We start from the raw sequence: 12197 nt of genomic DNA on the forward strand, positions 1-12197 counted from the left end.
TGATATTATTGTTAGTAAAATGCTTAAAACTCTTTTACTACAGTATTCTATCAGTGTCTTCTATTCAAGAACTAAGATCTATTTCCAAAGATAAAGTCACTATTGACTCTCTAATTGGAAAGCTAACTGCTTTTGAGCTAAATAGTTTTGATAATAGTTTTTCTAAACCTTCTGACTCTGCATTTAAGGCTTTTGTAACTGGTACATCAGCAAAGAAAGGAAAATGTGGTTTTCATAATCATGACTACAGGTCTAGTCATGGCAGTAGCAGAGGTGATGGTGATGATGAAGATCATTTGATGGAACTTGAGGCATTAATAGCTAGAAGATTCCCTAGAGGAACAGGTAAATATAAAGGTAAATTACCCTTGAAGTGTTTCTCTTGTAGTAAAATTGGACACATTGCTACTAACTACCCTAAGACTGATAAGAAAGAGAAGTTTAGGAAATTCAAAGGGAAAGGCAAGAAACATTGCTATGTTGTTGTGGATGAAGGTGTGACCGATGATGAATCGGAAGAAGATGACAATGAGGAAATAGTCTTTGTTGTCATGAAGGAGGATCTGATTGATTAGAAGGCATTAGTGTCTCACATGGATAACAATGATGAATGGATAATAGATAGTGGTTGCTCACACCACATGACCGGTGATAAAAGTAAGTTCTTATCCCTTAAATAATTTGATGGAGGTGTTTTAAGATTTGGTAATAACTCTCCCTGCATGGTTAAAGGTAAAGGATCAATTTTATTAATGGGAAGAGTAATGCAGATGATGTCTTTTGGGTTGGACAACTTAATGATAAGGGATATCTACTTGAATTCAAAAGTGGAGTGTGTGGGATTCTTGGGAATAATGGAGAATTGATTTCTATTGGGAAGAAGACTAGAGGTAATTTATTTCATTTGAATACTAATGTAAATGATTGTTTGTTGGCAAATATTGAAGACAACTAGTTGTGGCACAACATATTTTGTCATGTCAAATTTGACAATTTTATTAAACTTAGTAAGTCAAGTATTGTGAGAGGTTTTCCCTAGCTTGTGAAACCGGACAATGTGTTATTCAAAGACTCTCGGATGGATAAGATGGTCATTGTATCTTTTAAGAGTAAATCTTTCTCTTCAGAGAATATTCTTGATTTGGTGCCTACTGATCTTTGTGGTCCTATGAGGACTAAGAGTTATTTTGGTGATAAGTATTTTATGATCTTTAGTGATGATTATTCTGAAATGATGTGGGTAACTTTTCTTACAGAAAAAATTGAGGCATTCAATAAGTTTAAAATATTTAAATCTCTTGTTGAGAAAGATACCAGGAAGAATCTAAAATGTTTGAGATATGACCGAGGAGGTGAATTTACTTCTAATGAATTTGTAAAGTTTTGTGATGCACAGGGAATTAAGAGGCAAATGTCATCTTGTAGAACTCCACAATAGAATGAGATAGTAGAGAGAATGAATTGAACATTTGTTGAAGCTTCTAGAACCATGATGATTCAACGTGAAGTACCGAAGATGTTTTGGAGATAAGCAGTCAACACTGATGTTTATAATTTGAATCGAGTACTTGTAAAAAAAGGTAATAATAAAACCCCTTATGAATTATGGCATGGAAAGACTCCTAGTGTAAGTTACTTCAAAAATTTTGGGAGTAAATTCTATATTAAGAGAGATGATGACACTAAAAAATTTTATGTTATGTGTGATGAAGGATTTTTTTCTGGTTGCTCTACAAAGAGTAAGGCATTTAAATGTTGTAACAAGAGAACTACAAAAATCACTGAGAGTGATAATGTGAAGATTGATGAACTCTCTAAGAAATCTGGAGAGACCAGCAGATCCAAGCTTGCTAAGGATGAAGGAAGACTTGTGTTTATAGAAACAAAAATGCAGAAGACCGATGAGCAAAATGTTGCATAAATAGGTGCTCAACCAGTAAATGTAGAGAGTGATGAAGAAGATGAAGAACATGAAGCATGAAGCATAGCATCAGAACTAGTTATTCCAAGGTATGTCAGGCTAAATCACTCAGAAGAACAAATAATTAGAGATAAAAACGCTCGAGTACTAATGAGGAAATTTAGAGAAAATTACTCTCTGATTTATACTATTGAGCCAAAAATGGTAAGATAGGCATTCAAGGATGATGACTAGATTAATGCAATGAATAAGGAGTTGGATCAGATAGAGAATAACAAGACATGGACACTTGTTCCTAGACCAGAAGACAAGAATGTGATTCATACTAAATGGGTTTGTACAAACAAGTTAAATGAAGAAGGAAAGGTTGTACGAAATAAAGCAAGATTGGTTTGCAAAGCCTATGCACAAGAAGGAGAAGACTCTAGTGAAACCTTTGAACCTATGGCAAGATTGGAAGGAGTAAGAATTCTACTTTCTTATGTTGCATTTAAAGAATTTAAAGTCTATCAAATGGATGTTAAATCGGGTTTTCTTAATAGCATCCTTGAAGAAGAAGTATACATAGAACAACTAGATGGATTTGCTTTGTTTGAAGAAAAAGATATGGTTTGCAAACTACATAAGGATATGTATGGATTGAAGCAGAAACTGAAAGCATGGTTTGAAAGGTTGCATACACACCTGATCAAGATAGGATTCCAGCATACCAGTGAGGATAGTAACATATATCTAAAGACTAGTGGAGATAAAGTATTGATAGCTGAAGTATTTCTGGATAACATAATTTTTTATGGTAATGATGACTTATGCATGGATTTTGTTGAGGAGATGAAAAAGGAATTTGAGATGTCTCTTATTGGTGAAATTAATTTTTTTATTGGGTTGCAGGTCCAGCAATTGGATGGTGGAATTTTTATCTATCAAAGTAAGTATGTCAAAGAGGTATTGAAAATATTTGGCATGGAGGATTGTAAACCACTTGGTACTCTGATGGTGACAGGTTGCAAATTGTCTAAACAAGATGATTCACCATCTGTTGATGAGAAAGAATACATGTCTATGATTGGTAAATTGTATTATGTCATTCATAGTAGACCGGATATTGCACATGTTGTTGGATTGGTTGTTAGATTTCAAAAGGATCCCAAGGAGTCTCACTTGGTAGTGGTAAAAATGATATTCTAGTACCTAAAAATCACAGTAGATTATGGTTTGTGGTATCCTAATAAATGAAATTTTTCTTTGAATGTGTATACTGATGCAGATTGGGCAAGCAATTTTGATGACCAAAAAAGCACTACCGGTGGAGCTCTTCTTCTTGGAGATAGATTGGTTGCTTGGACAAGTAAGAAGAAAACTTGTGTTTCTCAGTTAACAATAGAGGCAGAGTATGTTGCAACATCAATGAATTGCACATAGAATTGAAATATTATTTTATAAGGGAAGGAATACAGGAAAAACAAGTCACAATGGAGTGTGTGACAAACAAAGAGCAACTTACTGACATTTTCACTAAACCATTCCCGAAGAAAACCTTTGAGTACCTCAGAGGTAAATTAGGGGTCAGACCCCTACTCAAAAAGCACTAGGATGCAGGAGATGCATCAATCCAAAGGGCTTATTGACTATTTTTTACTTTGGATTGATGGGATACAGGCTACTCCGTAGGGGGAGCAACTTAGATGAGTTTTGCAGATATGTTGAAGACAACAATAGCAACAGATTTGATAATTAGTGATGCTTATAAACCTTTGGAAATTTTTTCAAAGGGGCAGAATAAATATAATTAATCATGAGAGAAGAAATATGATCAAGAGGAGATGGATGTGTAACAGAAAGGAGGACAAGAAATGAAGATAAAGTGTAACCGGCAGATGAGGTGCAACAAAGAAGAGTAGAGTTGCAGAGAAGGTCTAGAACAAAGTGGAAAAATATGAGTTGAGTATGTTGATGTTTAGTGTTGCAATCAATTCCAAAGGGTGAGATTGTTGGCATGTTTGGCATAACTAATACAGATGGAGAGTGATCACTGAACCGATACAAGATTGTTTGAGATGACATTGTGATGAAGAGATTGAGATTACATGATGGATGACTTTGATCAGTTATTTGTATTGTTATTGAAATAAACTAATGTTTATTCATGTCTACTAATGTTTAATTATGTTGTATTATGTCATCTAACACTTTTGGTCTACCAGAGATAGCTTACCGGTAAAGAATCAAGAAACTGGGTTTTAGGACCTTAATTGGTAAATAAGGAAATATTCTAATTGTATCTGGAGATTGGTGTTGATTGAGGCTTTTTGATTTTCAATGTGAGTTCCTATTATTGTAACCTGTATCTCACTAGAACCGCATCATGTTGTCACAACCAAAATTTATGTTTATAATTTTTCTTGAGTTTTTGCCAGGATTTAAGGACCGGTAAAGAATTATCTTGACCAGTAATTATTTTTGGTTTCGTGGTGATCTACATCAAGTTCACATGTTGATGATAACATGACACAAACCACATGATGTGTTTGAAAGATGTTTTGGCACATTTGGATAATGAATTTCTTGGGAATGTGCAAAGTACTTAGCAGAATGACCTAAGCATTTGAATTTGTACCAGATCGACTTGATGTGATGATGTATGATCAGTCAATGACTCATATTGATTTGTAATTGATTGTAATGACTTGTAAAGATCTATGATGATCTATGTAGTAAGTCTTAGGGTTTTGATGCCGACCTAGCTGTAAAGGTTATTTATGTCAGGAAGGTTGATGTTTTGAAATGTTGGTGATTTTGAGAAGTGTGTGAAGTTGAACCAAGGTGTGACATATCTTCCAGAGTGATGCAGACTTCGACCTTAATTGGATCTGATCAAGCAAGAAGTTGAGTTCTATACATATATTATTCATTGTTGTTCTCTAACAATTATAGTAGCTAAAATCCCTTAATTGGGTAAGTCCTAACATGCCTCACATTGCAAAATCCCCCAATAGGGTGACTCAATATCTGAGTTCTAAATCCTCTTGCGAGGTTGATACTAATAGATCAAAGCTTCTAACAGGGCTGAGGTAAATCCTTTAACCGGGTGACTCCTAATAGGGTCTTCTCCTAACAGGACATCATTGTAAGCTTCTAACTGAGCTTGGCTCCTAATAGGGCACATTCTGAAAGAGTGCAAAATATTTGTGGGTACCAATTCCCGCCGTGGTTTTTCCCTATTTGGGTTTCCATGTGAAAATCATGTTTTTTATATTGTGAATATTTTTTATGTAATTGTATGCTTTACTTTCAGTTTATGCATGGTTAATGAACACTTAAAGTGTAGCATTGATATATTAGTTTACTAGATGTTTATCAGCAGATACTGGTACTTGTAAATGACTCTTGTGTTGATCTATATTTGATTTGGTGAAAATTTTACGAGTCTAAGTTTTTGATTTCAAATTATTTTAAATATTGATTCACCCCCCCACCCCTCTCAGTATTAACCAGATCCTCTAAGATTAACATGGTAGGTAGAGTTGCGTATAGGGTTCAAGGTGGTAGTGGATTCCTTTGTGCATGTTGTTATGTTATATTTGGGAGTATGTACCACCTTAGTGGATCTTTGTGTTCTTTATTTGGGATCCTATAGTGTTGTGATAGGTATGGATTATCTTGAGGCTCATTAGGCTAGGATTGATTGACATGGCAAGAGGGTGTAGTGTTTGGATGATAGTGGGAAGAATGTAGAGATAGTGGATGTATGATGACCTATTTCTCTTTTCATGATTTCCGCTATATAGATGAAGCAAGATGTGCAATAGGGTTGTTAGTTGTTTGCAGTGAGGGTAAATTATTTGGATGAGGGAGAGAATCGATATGATCCCTTTCATCATACCATCCTTTGAGAGTTTTCAGATGTATTTTGTAGTGAGATTCTAGCTATGCCACCTAAGTGTGATATTGACTTTTGGATAGACTTGGTTCCTAGAGCAGAGCCTATATCCAAGGCTCCTTATCAATTGACTACTCAATAGAAGTCTGTTGCGGTTGGAATTGGAGTAGTTTCTAGCTAAGGGATTCATATGCTCTATTGTTTCCCTATGGGGAGCACTTGTGGTGTTTGTTAAGAAGGATGAATTTCTTCACTTATGCATGTATTACAGATAATTGAATAACATGATTGTGAAGAATCGTTATCCTTTGCCAAGGATTGATGACCTCTTTTATCAAATTAAGGATGCTAAGGTCTTCTCTAAGATATACCTTAAGTCGAGGTATCACTAGTTGCAGATTCATGAGGTGGATATTCATCATACAATATTTTGTATTTGATATGGGCATTATGAGTTTATAGTGGTACCTTTTGGGCTTACTATGCACCCTTGGTGTTCATGAGTTTGATGAATGGAGTTTTCCAGACCTATCCGAACAAGTTTTTACTTGTGTTCCTTTATAATATATTGGTGTATTTGAGGACTATGGAGGAGCATGAGGAACATATCAAGTAGGTTTTGAAGTGTCTTCATGGGAATCAATTGTATGCCAATATGGATAAGTATGAGTTCTTTGAGTCAGAGGTTAAGTATATTGGCCATGTTATTTCAAGTGAGGGTATCGTAGTGGATCCCTCTAAGATTCAAGCTATTATGGATTGGCTAGCACCCACTAGTGTGGGAAAGTTTTACAATTTTATGGGCCTTGCAGGTTACTGTCATCGATTTGTTCAGGGAGTCTTGAAGATTGCTCATCCTATCATTTCTCTTCAAAGGAAAGGGAAGAAGTTTGTGTGGTCAAACCAGTGTGAGGAAGTTTTTTAGGTCCTCAAGTAACATTTTGTTAGGTCTCTGAGAAAACTGAGAGGGGGCGGGTGAATCAGTTGTCAAATAAATTCAAAATAAAACAACTTAACCAACTTACTACTTAATACCGGTGAACCAGTCTTTTATACCGGTGAACAGTTTTATCAGATAATTGCAATACCGATAAAGATTAATGCATGAAACAAAAAGATAAAGTCATCCACAACACTTAACACCAATATTTGTACGTGGAAACCCTGTAAGGGGAAAAACCACAGTGGGAAACCTTACCCACAATCAGATGATACTACTACAGATAGTAAGTGTATACAAATGGGGTCTGCACATGTAGAAAGGCCAAGCACCTAGAGCTCACTATTCAAACACAAAATAGGAGTCACACTGACTACAATTGGATGGTTAAATCCAATAAGGATGTACTGCTCAAAATAGCATCTTCATATGCTAGATTCAGTACCGGTATAGTTCTGATATGCTTTCACAAAAAACTTGCTTCACCTTCAAATAATGTCTGTGTGTATAGCTCTTCTTAATCTCTCATATACCTTCACACAATTCTTCTTCGCATTCCACAACTGATCTTACATTTATATCATAGCCTAGGACCAATTTTAGTAGGTTGGCTCTAAAAGATATTACAATAAAATCAATTTACAATTAAATTAATGCCTGATACAATAATCGATTCAACATGTTGGCTTAATGCATTTACAACAATAATAAGTCATCTCCATAGCATGCCAAGCTGATCTGGAAAAGATAAACCCGTCGGTGTATAACCTAGACCTATTTGCCAGTAACAACAAATATGCAAATATAAATATACCAATAATCAAATCTCCAAGACAAGGTGTCCAAACGATCTCTTCAACACAACCAAGTGTTTTCCATTCCATTCCATGTGTTGGTGATCATTATATCTACCGGTGTTTCAGATACTGGTGACTATGCATAAGTCATTTGCTTGTCGGTGAATGTTGTTGATTCTCCAAAGTGTCAGAGTTGATAAGTGTTAGTAGGTGTTGACATCAATGACAAAACCATACCAAAATACTAACAATCTCCCCCTTTGGCATTGATGGCAACACAAGATGGAAAAACCATCAAAGTGCCAAAACAAAAATGGCAAATACCAAAATACCAATAATTATCAAAATATAAGTAATCTTTCTCAAAGTAACAATCTCTCCCCCTGAGAGTGACATATGTTTCTTTTGTTTTTCCATACCAATCTCTCCCCCATTGACATCAAATTCCAAAGTTACTAAAAAAAACAAGTTCATATACAAAATACCAACCAATTTAGTATACCAACTACTCCCCCTGAGAAGTAGCTTCCTCATCAAAGCCGAAGTAAAAAGATTTCTCTGTTAATTATGTTGGTTGATGACAAACATCAACTTTCTAAGTATCTACCAGTGGGGGAATGACCCCAAGCTAATCTCTAAGATATTCAAAAGTCTCCTTAGGCAGAGGTTTAGTGAAAATATATGCAATTTGCTCTTTAATATTCACATAAACTAGTTTAATTTCTTTTGCTTCAACATTCTCCCTTAGAAAATTCAGTTTGATAGAAACATGTCTGGTTTTAGAATGTAGTACCAGATTCTTAGATATATCAATTACTAAAGTGTTGTCACAATACATAGTAATAGGTTCCTTGCATTTTACCTTTATGTCTTTCAACATTTGTTTAAGCCATAGTACCTGTGTACAATTAGTTGCTGCTACAATATATTCTAATTTTGTTATTGATAAGGATGTACAACTTTGTTTCTTACTCAGCCAAGAAACTAGTCTATTTCCAAGAAAAAATTCTCCTCAGGTGGTGCTTTTTCTATCATCCACATCTCCTTCCCAATTTGCATCTGTGTATGCATATAATTCAATTTTTTTCATCTCTAGGATACCATAATCCAAGATTTGTAGTGCCTTGTAAGTACCGGAAAATCCTTTTTACTATTGATTCGTGATTTTCTCTAGGATTACTCTGAAATCTTGAAACAATACCTACTGCATTCATGATATCAGGTCTAGTTTGTGTCAAATACAATAAGACTCCTATCATAGATTTGTACCTAGTTTGATTAACAAGTGTAGATTCATCCCTTAGTGATAGTTTGTCACTTGTAGTCATAGGTGTGCTTACCGGTTTAGAGTTCTCCATCCCAAATTTCTTTAGTAACTCCTTTAAGTACTTGGATTGACTCAAGAATATACCTTTGTCAGTCTATGTAATCTGCAATCCTAAAAAGAATTTTATTTCTCTAATAATAGACATTTCAAATTCTTGTTGCATTTCAATAGAAAATTCTTTACATAGTCCATCTTCTCCTCCAAAGATTATATCATCAACAAAAACTTTTATAACCAAAATTTCATCATTAGTCACTTTATAATATAAGTTGCTGACAGCATTACCTTTAGAAAAACTAGTCTTCAAAAGATACTTATCCAATCTTGCATACCAAGCTCTTGGAGCTTGTTTCAATCCATACAAAGCTTTCCTTAACCTACAAACCATATCTTTGTTATCTATCAAAGAAAATCCATCATGTTGTTCAATGTAAACTTCTTCTTCAAGATCTCCATTCAGAAATGCACATTTAATATCCATTTGATATAATTTGTAGTTCTTGTGTGTTGCAAAAGCCAAAAATAATCTAACTACCTCAATTCTGGCTACCGGTGCAAAGGTCTCATTGTAATCAATTCCTTCTTTTTGAGAATATCCCTTACACACTAGTCTTGCTTTATTTCTGATAAACTTACCATCTTCATTAAGTTTGTTTCTGAATACCCATTTGGTTCCAATTACATTTTTATCTTTAGGCCGGGGAGCTAATGTCCAAGTGTTATTCTTCTCAATTTGTTCTAATTCTTCTTCCATAGCTTTAATCCAGTGTTTATCTTCACATGCCTCATTAACTGATGATGGTTCAATTTCAGAAATAAGACATACCTCTTCATTTGCCAATCTTCCTCTTGTCATAACTCCTTTATACTTGTTTTCAATTATCTGATCTTCAGAATGATTCAATCTTACATACCGGGGTGTCTTTGTTTGCTATTGTTCCTCAGTCATAGTGGAATTTTCAGATGATACCGGTGTAATTGGATCTTCATTCTATACCAATGGGTTCAGTGTAGGTTCATTTGTTAGAACTTTTGTTGCTGGTTCAAAATCTATATACCTTGAAGTTCCTCTGAATTGTTCATCAATCTTCACATTTGTACTCTCAACAATTTTCTGCAATCTTTTGTTAAAACATCTATATGCTTTACTTTTAGATGAATAACCAAGAAATATTCCTTCATCACTTCTAGGATCAAATTTGCCAATATACTCATCCCTTCTAATATAGCATTTGCTTCCAAATATTTTGAAATATTTAAGAGTAAGAGTAATACCAAACCATAGTTCATGAGGGGTCTTACCAGTTTCACCTTTGATGTGAACTTTGTTGAATGTATAGACCATTGTACTTACTGCTTCTCTCCAATATACATGTGGTATATTTGCTTCTGATAACATACTTCTAGTTGCATCCAAGATAGTTCTATTTTTCCTTTCAACAACTCCATTTTGATGTGGTGTCTGAGGTGCTGATAGTTGTCTTCTGATTCCATTCAATTCACAGAATGCATTAAATTCCTTAGATGTAAATTCTCCTCCTTGATCTGATCTTAGACATTTGATTTTCTTATCAGTTTCATTTTCTACCATTGCTTTGAACAGTTTGAACTTCCCAAGTGCTTCTAATTTTTCTCTCAGAAAAGTAACCCAACACATTCTAGAATAATCATCAATGATTAGCATGAAATATCTATCACCTTGCAAGCTTTTAGTTCTATCTGGACCACATAAGTCAGTATGAATTAAGTCAAGAGCATTATTGAATTTTTCTGGAATACTTTTAAAGGTATTTTTAACTTGTTTTCCAAATTGACATTCCTTACATACTATATTGTGAGGTTTGACAATTTTAGGTAAATCTCTAACTACCTTAGTAGTACTAATTTTCACCATGCAATCAAAGTTTACATGATAGAGTCTCTTATGCCATAGCCAACTTTCATCAATATGTGCATTCAAGCATGTCTTTTCATTGTTATTCAAATGAAAGATATTTCCTCTAGTTTGATTTCCGGTTGCAATTTCTAAACTAGTTCTATTCATGATTTTGCATTTTCCATTTTTGAATTGTAACTGAAATCCTTTCTCAACTAATTGACCAACACTCAAAAGATTATGCTTTAAACCTTCAACATAGTAAACATTGTCAGTATTATGCTTACCATCAAGAGATATTGTACCTTTACCTTTGATTAGAGAAGATTTATCATCTCCAAATCTCACTAGACCTCCATTATATTCTTTAAAGTTCAAGAATTTACCTTTATCACCTGTCATATGATGTGAGCATCCTGAATCAATGATCCATTCATCCTTTACTTGAATTTTAGCTGCCAAATCCTATTCTACTTGTTGGACTATGGGTGTCGGTTGATCTTCTATTATAGTAACAAATACCCATCCATTGTCTCTCAGATCCTCATCAAAATCATCAGTCACTCCTTCATTAGCAAGATAACAAGATTTATCTTTATTCTTCTTAAATCTGTATCTATGATATTCAAGGTTAGGTTTGTATGTTCTTCTAGCTTCTTCTCTTAGTCTAGCATGTCTATCAGGGCATCTTGAAGCCATGTGACCAATCTTATTACAGTTAAAACATTTAAAGGGTGCTTTACCTTCATACTTACTTCCAAATGGACCTTTAGGCATTTTCCTTGCAAATAGTACTTCAAGTTCTTCAAGTTCTTCATTTTCTTTCCTGCTTTCTTCAAATTCTCTTGCATAAAAGGCTTTCCAATCAGATTTGTCAAATGATGATGCAGATGATGTTGATGCTTTATAGGCTAAATCTATCTTTATAGTAGCAATAGGACCAAATTCCTCAATTTCAAAGGATGAAAGTTTTCCGATCAATGTATCTCTAATTACTGATGTATTAGGCATTGTTCTTACCTCATTTATAGTAGTGACCTTGATTGTATATGCCAGTGGCGAACCTCTTAAAACTTTTGAAATAGTGTCATCTTCACTTAAGGTTCCTCCACAACATTTAATACCCAAAACAATTTCATTAACTCTTTCCATAAAAGCAGAAATCCTTTCATCTTCTTCCATTTGCAATTTTGACTGTGGAATCTCCTTCATTCAGTGTGTCCAAATGATCCCAAATATCTTTAGCAGTTGATCTATCTGATAATCCCATGATTTGTTGATCTGTTAATGCTCTCAAAAGTGCTTCTCTTGCTTTGCAGTCATTTTCTTCATCTTTAGTCAAGTTAGGTGGATTAGGTTGGCTTTGAGTAGGAGCAATATAGCCATTCTTTGTAACATCCTAGATGTCCTTTCCAATGCAATTTAAATGTGTCTCCATTCTGATCTTCCATATGCC

The sequence above is a fragment of the Cryptomeria japonica genome, chromosome 7 (assembly GCF_030272615.1).
Source record: "Cryptomeria japonica chromosome 7, Sugi_1.0, whole genome shotgun sequence".
Lineage (NCBI taxonomy): Eukaryota > Viridiplantae > Streptophyta > Pinopsida > Cupressales > Cupressaceae > Cryptomeria > Cryptomeria japonica.